Here is a 13,257-nt window from a genome sequence, read left to right as displayed (position 1 = left end):
ATTCTGTTCATTTCTCAGGGGATGGTGAGAGAAACAGAAATAAGTCAAAGTGATCCAAATAAAGAAATGTTCGATGCTGGTGCTAAGAGGTCTTCTGATCAAGGAGGGTATCAGCGAGCAGAGCTTGGGGTGCAAGGGGAGGGTGGCTTCTCTAACCTTGTTCAAGAGCCAGAAAAGCCCCCCAAAAGAATTTTCAGCTGATATAAATATTGTGGCTCCTGAGACTTAGACCCCAGAACTGGTCCTTCAGAGAAGGGCTTGGTTGGAGGGAGCTCTTCCCGATCCTGAGCAAAGCCCACAGCTAGACAGCAGGGAGGTACAGCCTGGCCGGCTCTGGTCTGTTCAACAAACTCAGGTTGATGATGGTGGGCAAGGCCTAGGGGCTAGGGGAGGTAGCAAGACAGGCCTGGAGACCGAACGCAGCATAGGGTCCAGCATGTGTAGACACTGAAAGGATGGGTGGAAGAATGGATGGGTAAAAACTGGTGGATGAATGGGTGGGTGGGTGGGTGAGTGGATGGATGGATGGATGGATGGATGGAGGGATGGAGGGATGGAGGGATGGAGGGATGGAGGGATGGAGAGATGGAGGGATGGATGGATGGATGGATGGATGGACAGATGTGTGATTGGATACATGGATGAGTAGAGGTTGGATGGATAGGTGAGTGGATGGATGGATGGATGAATGGATGCATGGATGCATGGATAACTGGATGGATGGGTGAGTGGATGGGTGAGTGGATGGATGGATGGATGGATAAGTGGATGGATGGATGGATGCATGGATGCATGGATGGATGGATAAGTGGATGGATGGAGGGGTGGATGGATGGAGGGATGGATGGACAGTTGTGTGATTGGATACATGGATGAGTAGAGGTTGGATGGATAGGTGAGTGGATGGATGGATGGATGGATAGATGGATGGATGGATGGATGGATGGATGGATAAGTGGATGGATGGATAAGTGGATGGATGGATGAGTGGATGGATGGAGGGATGGAGGGATGGAGGGATGAAGGGATGGAGGGATGTGTGATTGGATACATGGATGAGTAGAGGTTGGATGGATAGGTGAGTGGATGGATGGATGGATGAATGGATGGATGGATAAGTGGATGGATGGATGGATGGATGCATGGATGGATGGATAAGTGGATGGATGGATAAGTGGATGGATGGAGGGGTGGATGGATGGAGGGATGGATGGACAGATGTGTGATTGGATACATGGATGAGTAGAGGTTGGATGGATAGGTGAGTGGATGGATGGATGGATGGGTGGCTGGATGGGTGGGTGTGTGGATGGGTGGATGGATAGATGAGTGGATGGATGGTGGGTGGACAGATAGCACTCCTAACTGTAATGACAATAATCTAGTGATACCATCTCTGCCTTACCAAGCAGACTGTGTACTGAGCACATGACCTCACCAAGTCCTCAGACTGACTTTGGTGGGGGGGGGGGTCCCACTGATACTTTCACTCCAGAGTTGGGGTATCTGAGGTTCAGAGAGGCAAAGTCCTTCCTTAAAATCTCAGTGGTGGGGACTTCCCTGGTGGCACAGTGGTTAAGAATCTGCCTGCCAATGCAGGAGACACGGGTTCCAGCCCTGGTCCAGGAAGATCCCACATGCCGCAGAGCCACTAAGCCTGTGCGCCACAACTACTGAGCCTGTGCTCTAGAGCCCATGAGCCACAGCTAATGAAGCCCGCGCGCCTAGAGCCCGTGCTCCGCAACAAGAGAAGCCACCGCAATGAGAAGCCCACGCGCCACATCAAAGAGTAGCCCCCCAACTAGAGAAAGCCCGCGCGCAGCAACGAAGACCCAACGCAGCCAAAAATAAATAAAATAAAATAAAATAAATCTCAGTGGTGAACCCTTCCTACCACTGTCCTGACATTGCCCTTGTTGAGGTGACCTCCCTGTGTGCACACCAACCAATCACCTCTCAGTCCCCGACCTCCTCTCACTCCCAGGAGCATGCCACTTGGCTTGTCCCTCATCCTCCTGGAAACAATGTCCTCACTTGGCCCCTGGGAACCTGCATCCACCTGGCTTCCCTCTGTCCCCTCTGTTGGACCTTCTCAGTCCCTCTGCCAACTTCTCTCCTTCTCTGATCAGGTTCTAGACACAGGACAGCCCTCATGCATCTTCTCTCTTCCTTTTCTTCCTGGACAAATCCATCCCCATGGATTCAAATATCTTCTTCCATCATTGACCACCAGATTTATGTTTGCAGAAGGAATCTCTCCCCTGAACTCCTAATGTCTAACTTGCCCGCGACATCTCCATGTGGGCACCCAATAACACATCTAAGCCAAATCTTGATTCTCACCCCTACCCCACCAACCTGTTCCTCCCTCATCCTTCCATCTCAGCTGATGGCAGCGCCAACCTTCCAGGTGCTCAATTCAGACACTAGTATCATCCTCCGCTTTCCCCTTTTCCCCACACCTCACAACCAGTCCTTTAGAAAACTCCATTGGCTCTGCCTCCACAATCTATCCAGAAAGTGCCCACTTCTCCTCCATCTTCTGTATCCTCTGGTCCAGCTCCATCACTGCCAGCTTGGACCAGGGCAGTTGCCTCCACCCTTGCCCCCCAACAGTCTGTCCTGCCCAGAGCAGCCACCAGAGGGCACCTGTGAGCGCTTGAGTCAGGCCCCGCCCCCTCCTCTACCCACAACCCTCCAGGGCTCCCACCTCCCTTGGGGTAAAAGCCCAAGTCCTCCCCTCTGCCCACGAGGTCCTGTGTGACGTGCCCAGTCCCCTCCCTGACCTCCCCTCCTCCCTCTCTCTCCCTCGCTCACTCCGCTCCAGACACAGGGGCCTCCTCGCTGTTCCTCCAACATTCCAGGCACAGTCCTGCCCCAGGGCCTTTGCACGGGCTGTGCCCTCCGTGCCTGCTCAAATGCCACCTTCTCACTGAGGCCTCCCCTGACCACCCTATTTCAGATTTACCTCCCGACACATCTTCATCCTCTTTTGCTCCTTGATTATTTTCCCTTAGCTCTCACCACCATCTGACCCACTGTACACATGTACTTGTTTATTTTTTACTGTACAATGTCAGCTCTTGTTAACTGAGACTTTCATTCCATTCTGTTCACCATTTCCTCCCAACCTAGGAAACCTAGGACAGCATCTGACACACATTTAATATCTGTTGAATAATTAAATGTTTAAGGGAAGTCCCAAACCATTGAATGAGCTCCTACTATTGCCAGACCTCGGAAGATTTGTCCAGGGGAAAAAGGAAATACAATTAGAGACAGGTGGGTAACCCAGGAAAAGACCACGCCCATAACCAGTGCAGACCAGACTTTCCTGACCTCAGCTCCAAAATGTGGCAACAAAAAAGGGAATACCTTCCCTCCGAGGTCTCCCTGGGGGCTGCGACCTGCCTCCCGTACCATGAACTTGGACCTCCACCCTTGGCCTCTGCTCTCCCTTGCACATCTCGAGTTTCTGACTTAGAGGACGTTTCTCTTCTGAGAATGCTCATGGAAGCCTCTCACACTCTGGGCCAGCAGCACGTGAGCCTGGGAAGAAAATGTAAAGGTCAATGTCTATAATTAAATTTTCCCTGAGATAAAAATAGCATCTTTGTAATCGTTTAAATGGTTCTGAGGGAAGGAAGGAAGGAGAGAGAGAGAGAAAGAGAGATGCCTGCAGTTAAAAAATTACAGGCTCTGGTCTCAAGCCCACATGAGCACCAACTATCCCTAGTTGAGTGACCTTCTTCGCTTGTAATCTGGTGCGTGTGTGTGTGTGTGCGAGCGGGCATGCACACACGTGATCATAGGAAACTCCAATTGATGCTGATTGTACGCTAAACTGGGGTCAGGAAGTCTGCCTGGAGATGGGGGCTGAGCTGGGATCACGGGTTTCACCCAAATGAGTGGACCCTACATGGAGGACCCTAGGGGGTGACACAGGGAGGGATGAGGTGGGTCTGTGCCCTCTACTCTGGGCCTTAGTTTCCCCTCCCTACACACTGGTATGAGACTCTGTTCTCTTGCTGCCCTTCTAGGGAGAACATCCCATATGTTGTTGGATCTGGGCTCCCCATTCTGTCCCCCGTTCTCAAATCCTCCCCCCAACTCCATCCTGTGTGTGGCCCGGGGGAGGGAGAGAGGAAGGAGAGGTACATCCACATGCCACTGAAATAAATTTCCTCCCTATTAATTTTCTATGCAGAAAGATTTATCATCATCTCCTCTCGCCTTTCTGTGGAGTTGACATTGAGTCAAAGAACCTTCCTCCCGGCGGGGGTGTGTGTGGGGGGGGTGTCACGGGCCTCTTACCTGGAGCCTCTCCCTCTGCTCCCCTCTCCAGCCCTCAGATTCTCTGCTTGGGCCAGTCACTTCCCTAGACCAAGCCTCAGTTTCCTCACCTGAACTGATTATTTCACACCCACATTCACAGGCTCACAAAGAAGGTATCATGATGTCAGCATGCTGGGTTGAAAAATAAAACAAGTCTTGATGTATTGTTCGTGAATTAACCCAGTAGGTACTTACCAAGCCCCTACTGTGTGCCAGGCTGTCCTAGGCATCAGAGAGGCTGCAGAGACGCACACACCACGGAGGAAACCCCTTGCCCTCACTTTAGCAATTAACAAAATTGAATTTGTAATGAGGGCAGAAGCAAAGCAGGTGTTTCAAGATCATGTACCCATGTGCATAGAAAAAAGACTGAAAGGAAAACCATCAAAATAGTCACAGTGGGTCTCTCGGGAGAACTGGATGTCTGAGAACTGGGTAATCTGCATCAAAAGGATACATCCCAAACCTCATGATCATGATGCGAATTTCACCTTAATAAGAATTAAAAGAAGAAAAGCAAAGAGAGAGCAGCCCTGGAGCTAATGATGATGTGACATTGACAGTACAGATAAAAATCTCAGACTAGGGCTTCCCTAGTAGCGCAGTGGTTGAGAGTCTGCCTGCCAATGCAGGGGACACGGGTTCGAGCCCTGGTCTGGGAAGATCCCACATGCCGCGGAGCAGCTGGGCCCGTGAGCCACAACTACTGAGCCTGCGCGTCTGGAGCCTGTGCTCCGCAGCAAGAGAGGCCGCGATAGTGAGAGACCTGCGCACCGCGATGAAGAGTGGCCCCCGCTTGCCACAACTAGAGAAAGCCCTCGCACAGAAACGAAGACCCAACACAGCCATAAATAAATAAATATTAAAAAAAAAAAATCTCAGACTAGGAGCTTCATGGGAGGAAATCCTGAATATATCTGAGAATCCAGAATCAACAAGTGAAACAATATATTTCTAAGGACAAGGAAAAAAAAATAGGGTAATCTCATTCAATGAGTCACTCACAGGAAGGACTTAATCAGGCAATATTTTGCATCAAGAACCTCCATCATGCCACTTTGCTAAAAGGGTATGTCCATTTCTTTCAATTTTTCGTTTGGGTATTTGTGTGGAAAAACTTACTTGATATATAAAAGGCTTATATCGATATTTCCAATAAAGTTGTTTTAAATTAGTAAAAGAGAAGGAAGGAAGGAAGGAAGGGAGGGAGGGAGGGAGAGAGGGAGAGAGAGAGAAAGAGGGAGGGAGGGAGGGAGGGAAGAAAGAAGGATAAAAAGAAAGAAAGACCTTAGAATATATATCTGACCTCCGATTAGTCATTCCAGGACGTTTCCCCAAGATAATTGTGGATGGGAACATACAAGTAGCTACAAGGGTGTTATTTCCTGGTCTATAACAGCAACACATCAGATACAACCTAAGTGCTTAGCAATAGAGGATGAATTTGAAAAACACTATGCTACCATTAAATAAATTACAATGTGTATAACTGCATAGAAAAAAGACTAAAAGGAAGCACCCTTAGAAGTTTGCACACCGGGGCAAGATAACAGCCAAGTTTCATTTTTTCTTTTTAGTATGTTGAGATTTTCTAAATTTTCTGCAGTGAACGGTGTTACTTCTGTGGTCGGAGCAGGGATAAACAACATCAGTACATCCTTGTTCTTAAAGAAAGAAGAAAGAGTGAGAAAGGAAAACCTGGGTAAAGTTGGGGGTGTGGTGGGGGGCATGATCCTGGCTCCATCATTATCAGCTGTGGCGCTAATAAGACATGATCTTGGTTTTCTCACCTGTAGAATGGAAATAATGAGATCTACATGACCGCAGGGGTTTAGGATGAGGATTTGACAAGCCCAGCTGTGGAGGGCATTACAGGCTCTCACAAGAGGCTGTCACCTCTTGTCTAGAGACCACCCCAGTCTCCTCTGGCCTCCTGGCCTCCATCTCTGCCCCTGGCAGCCCAAGAGAGTTTTTGAAAGAAGTCACAGATTAAATCTCTTCCCTCGCCTGCTCAGACCCTCCTCTATTCTATGAAGCAGATACGGTATCATCAGTTCCACTTGGCAAATGATGAAACGGAAGCATGAGGACGCTATACCCCTTTCTGGGGTCTTTGGTCCCAAGATCACACAGCTATTGAGGAGCAGATCCAGGACTTGAACCCAGGATGGTCTAGCTCTCAAGGCTACGTGCCTAACCATTGCACCACCCAACCTGTCCCCATTCCCTCCCTGCCTTCCCCTCCTCTGTCTCTCCCCCTCGCTCACTCTGCTGCAGCCACACGGGCCTCCTGGCTGTTTCTCCAACACGCCAGGCACAGTCCTGCCTCAGGAAAGTCAAACCAGAATGAGATTCTGCTTTGCACTGATCAGATTGGGAGAGAACTGGAAAAAAATTGGATGAAATCAAGTATTGATGGGGGGTGAGGGGAACGGGACTCATATACAGCAGCTGTGCAGCCTGACGACATCAAGTAAAACCCCAGAGCAGGGGCTTCCCTGGTGGCGGCAGTGGTTAAGAATCCACCTGCCAACGCCGGGGTCACGGGTTTGATCCCTAGTCTGGGAAGATCCCACATGCCGCGGAGCAACTAAGCCTGTGCGCCACAACTACTGAGCCTGCGCTCTAGGGCCCACGAGCCACAACTACCGAAGCCCACGCACCTAGAGCCCATGCTCCACAAGAGAAGCCACCGCAATGAGAAGCCCACGCACCGCAACGAAGAGTAACCCCCCAACTAGAGAAAGCCCGCGTGCAGCAATGAAGACCCAATGCAGCCATAAATAAATAAATAAAAACAGAGCAGCAACTCCGGCCCTCAGCAATTAACCCAGAGAAGCATCTGCACGTGTGTGCAAAGACTCATGTTCAAGCATGTGCCCTGAGGAGTTGGTGACGTGTCCAGCAGGTGGGGGCATGGTAGATAAACCATGGAACATGCATCTTATGGAAACCCATGCAGCCATTAAAAAAAGAGAGACTGGTCCACATGTCCTAACCTGGCGAGGTCTCTGAGATGAAGGTTATTTGGTCCTACGAGTGGGATACTGCCTGACCTGGTAAGAGTGACTCATTTAGGGAGGGTTAAGTAGCTGTCAGGCACCATGCAAGCTACATTGTGTGAATTATTTCATTAGATGCTCCCAGATAATGGAGGCACAGAGAGGTTAAGCAACTGACCCAAGGTCACACAGCCAGTGCATAGCAGAGCTAGGAATTATACACGAGTTCTTTGATGCCCACCTCTGTGTTCTTACCCTGTCTGCCCCTGTTGGATCATTTATTCGTTCAACAAACATTGATCATCGCTGTGTGCCTGGCACTATTCTAGACACTGGAGGTCCAGCAGAGAGCAGAAGGGACAATATTTCCCACCTTCCTGGAGCTGCTGGAAGCTGGAGAGAGACAGAGAATATGCAAGCAAACAAACAACAAATGGTCGTTTCAAATACTGATAAGTGATAGGCAGAATTGAGACAGGGTGATGTGGAAAAAAAGTGATGGAGTGAGGGGATGCAACTTTAGCTGGGATGACCAGGGAGGGCCCCTCTGAGGAGGTGACATTTGAGCTGAGACCTGAATGATGAGAAGGAGAAAACCATGGGGACATGTGGAAGAATGGTGTCCCAAACAGAGGGTATAGCCTGTGCAAAGGGCCTGGGGCAGGACCATGTCTGGCGTGTTGGAGGAACAGTGAGGAGGTCCATGTGTCTGGAGCAGAGTGAACGAGGGGGAGAGAGGGAGGAGGGGAGGGCAAGGAGGAGATGGGGCTAGTTGTGCAGGGTCTTGTGGGTCTCAGGGGGACTTGGGCTTTTACCCAAGGGAGATGGGAGCCCTGGAGGGCTGTGGGCAGAGGAGGGGTAGGACCTGACTCAGGTGCTCACGGGCACCCTCTGGCTGTTGCTGGGAGGACAAACCATAGGGGACGTGGGCAGGAGCCGGGGGACAGTACTGGTCCCGGTGGGAGATGATGGGACTGGACCCAGGCGGACGCAGAGGATGGGAAAGAAGTTATAAACATTCCAGCTTCACCTACCACCACCGTGAGTGGTTTATCCTCAGGGTGGTGGCACGTTTCTCCCCATTACCACCTGCTTTAGAGAACCCCCATGATCAGCTGCAGCTGCCAGAGCCTCCCAGCCAGCAGTGCCCTTTGGGACCCAGAGACACACAGCAAGCCAGATGCAGGACCAGACCTCGGGACCCCAGTGCCGCCTCTCTGCTGGCTCAGCTGTGCTCTGCCTCCTCTTCCAGGGGCAAAGATTAGGAGTTTGTTGACTGGTATTATTTTTATTGATTTTTTTAACAAGTGCTCAGCAAAAAAGGTTTTAACACTGAAAGTCCCTCATTGCAAACCAGGATGGTTGATCATCTTACTCTGATGGGAAAACCATGTGAAATACACACACACTGTGCATAGGTGGAATGGGGGTTCCTCAAACGGGGTTGATGACAGTTCCTGTCTCATTAGAGTCTGTGAGGGGTGGTTGTGACAATAAGTGTCCTGGTTTTGTTTGGGGCTCTGTAATAAGGTATTGTCCCATAATTATAGTTGGACCTTGCACTTGGATCTGAGCTTCCTAATGGCAAAAGGGAAAAGAGAAACAGAATTCCTTTTTTTTTTTTGGCCACACCGTGCAGCTTGCGGGTTCTTAGTTCCCCGACCAGGGATCAAACCCAGGCCCTGGCTGTGAAAGCGCCGAGTTCTAACCACTGGACTGCTGGAGAATTCCCCAGAAACATAATTATTTTTTACCTGAAAAAAAAAAAAAAAAGCCCTGGTATATAGCAAGCACTCAATAAAATTCTGGCTCTTACAGGGTGGGTGAAGGACCCAGGGTTTCTCATAAGGGCACCTATTTGGGGGAGAGGATGCTTCAAGCTCCTTCTAAAGTGTATTACAGCAAAAGTGACCTCAGATATTTCTGCCCTGGAGGGACGAAGAAGTTCACAGTGAGCCCCAGCGGGTCTTCAGGATGTAATAGGCAACTCCTCTGTTGCTCTACAACCTTCTATGGCTCCCACGGCTCTCTGGAGTCAATCCAACCCCCTCTCCTCCAGACCACGGTGCCCATGACAACCACAATGTGTAACTTAGTCCCCCCACCCCTGAATCACCCTTAGCATCCACTCACGTTCCCACCTCCAGACCTTTGAACGCAGTTTTCTCTGCCTGAAATACCCTTCTCTGCTCACCTGGAGAACCACTTAGGGCCAGAGGCAGCCCTTTCCTTTCAGGAGTCCTTCCCAGTATCGAACAACTATTCCTGGAGCACCTATGGCAGGAGTCAGCCAACTGCAGCCCTCTGGCCAAATCTGGCCCCCTGCTTGTTTTTGTAAATAAAGTTTTGTTAAAACACAGTCATGTCCATTCATTTATATGTGTCTATGGCTGCTTTGCTGCTACGGTAGCAGAATTGGGTAGTTGCAACAGAGTTCATCTAGCCTGCAAGGTAAAAATATTTACAATCTGACATTTCAGAGAAAAAGTTTCACTCCTGACCTAGTGGATGCCCAGCCCTGGGCTGGATGTGTGGACACATTGGCGAAGGAGATGGACACAGTTCTGTCCTCACAGGGCTCTTGATTCAGCGAAGGAGACAGATGACAAATAAAAATCACAGGTTCTGAAGTTAGCCCCAACTCAGATGGACACAAAATATGGCTGCTTTATTTTCCATAATTCATCTTAATTTCTGATTCAGAAACCTCCACTTCTTCTAGTATCAGTTCCTCTTGGGGGTCCATTTGCTGAAGCCATGCTCCATTCCTGGGTCTTCTCCAGGGCCAGGGAGGAGTGCACCTGATTAGAGCCTTAGCCGTTCATCAACCTACACAAGTGGCCTCACTGCCCTTCCCAGCCTAATTGGAAACTTCTATACATCAGAAGACACCAGAAACCAAAATAAAAAGAAGTAACAAAACAGTATGGTGGTCCCTCAAAAATTAAACATAGAATTACCATTTCATTTAGCAATTGCACCTGTGGGTAGATACACAAAAGATTTGAAAGCAGGGACTCCAAGAGTTACTTGCACACCTGTGTTCATAGCAGCATCATTCACAGTAGCCAAAAGGTGGAAACAAACCAAGTGCCTGTCGACAGATGATGGATAAACAAATTGTGGTCCATCCATACAACGGAATGTCATTCAACCTTTGAAAAGGAAGAAGATTCTGACACCTGCTACGACATGGATGAACCTTGAGGACATGATGCTTGGTGAAATAAACCAGACACAAAAGGACAAATACTGTTTGATTCCACTCATAGGAGGTCCCTAGAGGAGTCAAATCCATACAGACAGAAAAGATGGTGGGGACCAGGGGCTGGGGGAGGGGCATGGGGAGTCGGCGTTTAACTAATGTTCCCTCTCTGCCCTCACCTCTTATTCCCTACCTTGTTGTCTCCCCTCCAGCCACCCAGCCTCCTCACTGTTTATCATTATTATAGTTGTTGTTATTATTAAAAACTCATTTATCTATTTTATTGTGGTAAAATATAGGTAACATAAAAACGTTTTAACCATTTTTAAGTGCACAGCTCAGTGACACTAAGCACATTCACATTCTTGTGCAACCATCCCCACCTCCATCTCCAGAACTTTCTCATCTTCCCAAACTGAAACTCTGTCCCCATTAAAAACTGACTTCCCATCCCCCTCCCCCAGCCCCTGGCCCCCACCATGTACTTTCTGTCTCTATGGATTTGAGTCCACTAGGGACCTCACATAAGTGGAATCAGACAGTATTTGTCCTTTTGTGTCTGGCTTATTTTACGGAGCATAATGTCCTCAAGGTTCATCCATGATGTAGCAGGTGTCAGAATCTCCTTCCTTTTTTAAGGCTGAAAAATATTTCATTGTATGGATGGACCACAATTTATTTATTCATCATCTGTCAGTGGACACCCGGGTTGTTTCCACATTTTGAATACGGTGAATCATGCTTCTATGAACACAGGTGTAAAAGCATCTGTTTGAGACCCTGCTTTCAATTATTTGGGTTATATATCCTCACTGTTCTTTGAACATACCAGGAATGATCCTGCCTCAGGACCTTTGCACTGGCTGTACCCGCTGCCTGGAGTGCCTTCTCCCAGATCTTTCCACAACCGGCTTCTTCTCATCTAACCCTGGCAGCCTCAGGCTGACCCAACCATCGCTCTTCATCAGGACACTGGCAACCTGGCCACCCAGAGAAATCTCCACCCAGAGAAGTCTTGCTCTGAGCAGAATGACTCCTATTTTATCAAGGCCCTCTGTACATGCCTTTGAATCCTACCATATCCCTGCCTTGGAGCCCAGATACAGTCATGCGGGAATCGTGAGAAATATTTCAGGGTGGATGACAGTGACAAAAAAATGATACACTGATGCTAATAATGATTATAAAACAGTCACCATGTATCACACTCCTACCTCGTGCCAGGCAGGTGGCTAAGTGTTTTGTGTGTGACATCTTGTTGAATCTGGAGAGATGGGGATGATCACTGCACCCATTTTACAGATGAGGAAACTGAGGCTCAGCCAGGGGAAAGCACTTTCCCAAAGTGGCATTACCAGGACTCAAACCCAGGTCTGTCTGCTCCATTGATCCCAGCTCCATGGTCCCCAGGGAACATAATTCAAGGCAGATCCATATGGGGTGGGTTATAAGGGCTGGGATAGGGTGGCAGTATCCACCTGGCCGCCTCTGTATTCTTTGCAGTGAGCAAATCGCACCCTGTTAGATCTCCCAGCTTCTGTGTCCATCGTTTGATTTTTCTCTTCATCACGTGCACTGCCCCATTCGCCCATTGTCTGGGCTGGCTGGTTTGTATCATGCACCATCTAGGACTTGGCAAAGAGCATCTCCTAGCAGGATGCCTTGCTGCTGTTTGTAATAATGATGTTTTTGTGTGACATCATCCACATGGCCTTGGTCAACCCTCTGGGGTGGGCACCATGGACATCCCCATTTTACAGATGAGAAGAATGAGGCTTAGCAAGGGGAAGTCTCTTGCTCAAGGTCCCACAGGAAGATTCGAGTCTGGGCAGCCAGACTCCAGTCCTCAAGGCTGCACCACCTGGCTCTGTGCCTGGTTGCATGGTGGCATTTTGCTTTATTATTTCCCGGGTGCCCTGTTAATCGTCCGAACCAAGCGATTAAGCACATCCTTTATATATGGCCCGATGTCTAATTGTCCAGACCGTGGAACCAGTGACTCAAAACCTCCCTTCCTAATTGTCTTTCCTGCACAATTAGTACCTCGTTATTTATGGTTCTGTGGTTGCCTGAACTTCTGCAGTCTACCGGCCTTGCTTCTAATCATCCTGACTCCGTAATTAATGCCTTGTACTAGGCCATCCCCTTTGCTCTGTGTAGTTAGAGCCATGCTCATTCCTGGGGTGAGGGCTGGCAGTGCCCAGAAGAGGAAAATGCAGCCCCTGCCTACAGGGAGGTCATTGTCTAGTTGGGAAGACAACAAGCAAATGCAGAATTTGCTTTATGCTCATGGGAGCCACAAATCCTGGTTGTAGAGTGAGGCACAGATTGAAGGTGCCCTCTGCTGGAGGAAAGGCAATGGAGACTGGATCATGCAGGATGCATAGGAGTTTGTGATGTGGAAGGGAATTCCAAGCAGAGGGAACAGCATGTGCAAAGGTTTGAATGTTGGAAAGAGCTGGGGATTTGGGTGGGGAGGTTAAGAATTAGTGAAACAGGCTAGAGTGTAGAATTATGACAGGAGAGAATTTAGGGAGAATGAGAAAGACTTAATGGGGGGGGGTCCTATATGAAGACATTGAAGAGCAGGTCGAGGGGCTTAGATTTTATCCTCTGCGGATCCACAGGAGGATTTGAGCAGAAGAGAGATTTTATCAGGTTAAATTTTTAAAAAATAATTACTCTAGTCACCTTAGGGAGAGTAAATTGGAGGGG

At 49.0% G+C, this 13,257-nt stretch overlaps 1 protein-coding gene across 1 annotated transcript in view; it reads right to left on the bottom strand.

The window, feature by feature from the left end:
• The window catches only part of PTPRS (protein tyrosine phosphatase receptor type S), a 161,984-nt gene that overhangs the window by 123,756 nt on the left and 24,971 nt on the right, over nt 1-13,257 (bottom strand). The window contains exon 2 of the mRNA XM_059918693.1: nt 3,376-3,549. The gene's annotated coding sequence lies outside the window, so the exon portion shown is untranslated. The remainder of the gene's footprint in view (nt 1-3,375; nt 3,550-13,257) is intronic.

Source organism: Balaenoptera ricei, chromosome 3 (assembly GCF_028023285.1).
Source record: "Balaenoptera ricei isolate mBalRic1 chromosome 3, mBalRic1.hap2, whole genome shotgun sequence".
Lineage (NCBI taxonomy): Eukaryota > Metazoa > Chordata > Mammalia > Artiodactyla > Balaenopteridae > Balaenoptera > Balaenoptera ricei.
The sequence above is the reverse complement of the archived record's forward strand: the minus strand, read 5'-3'. Positions and strand labels throughout refer to the sequence as shown.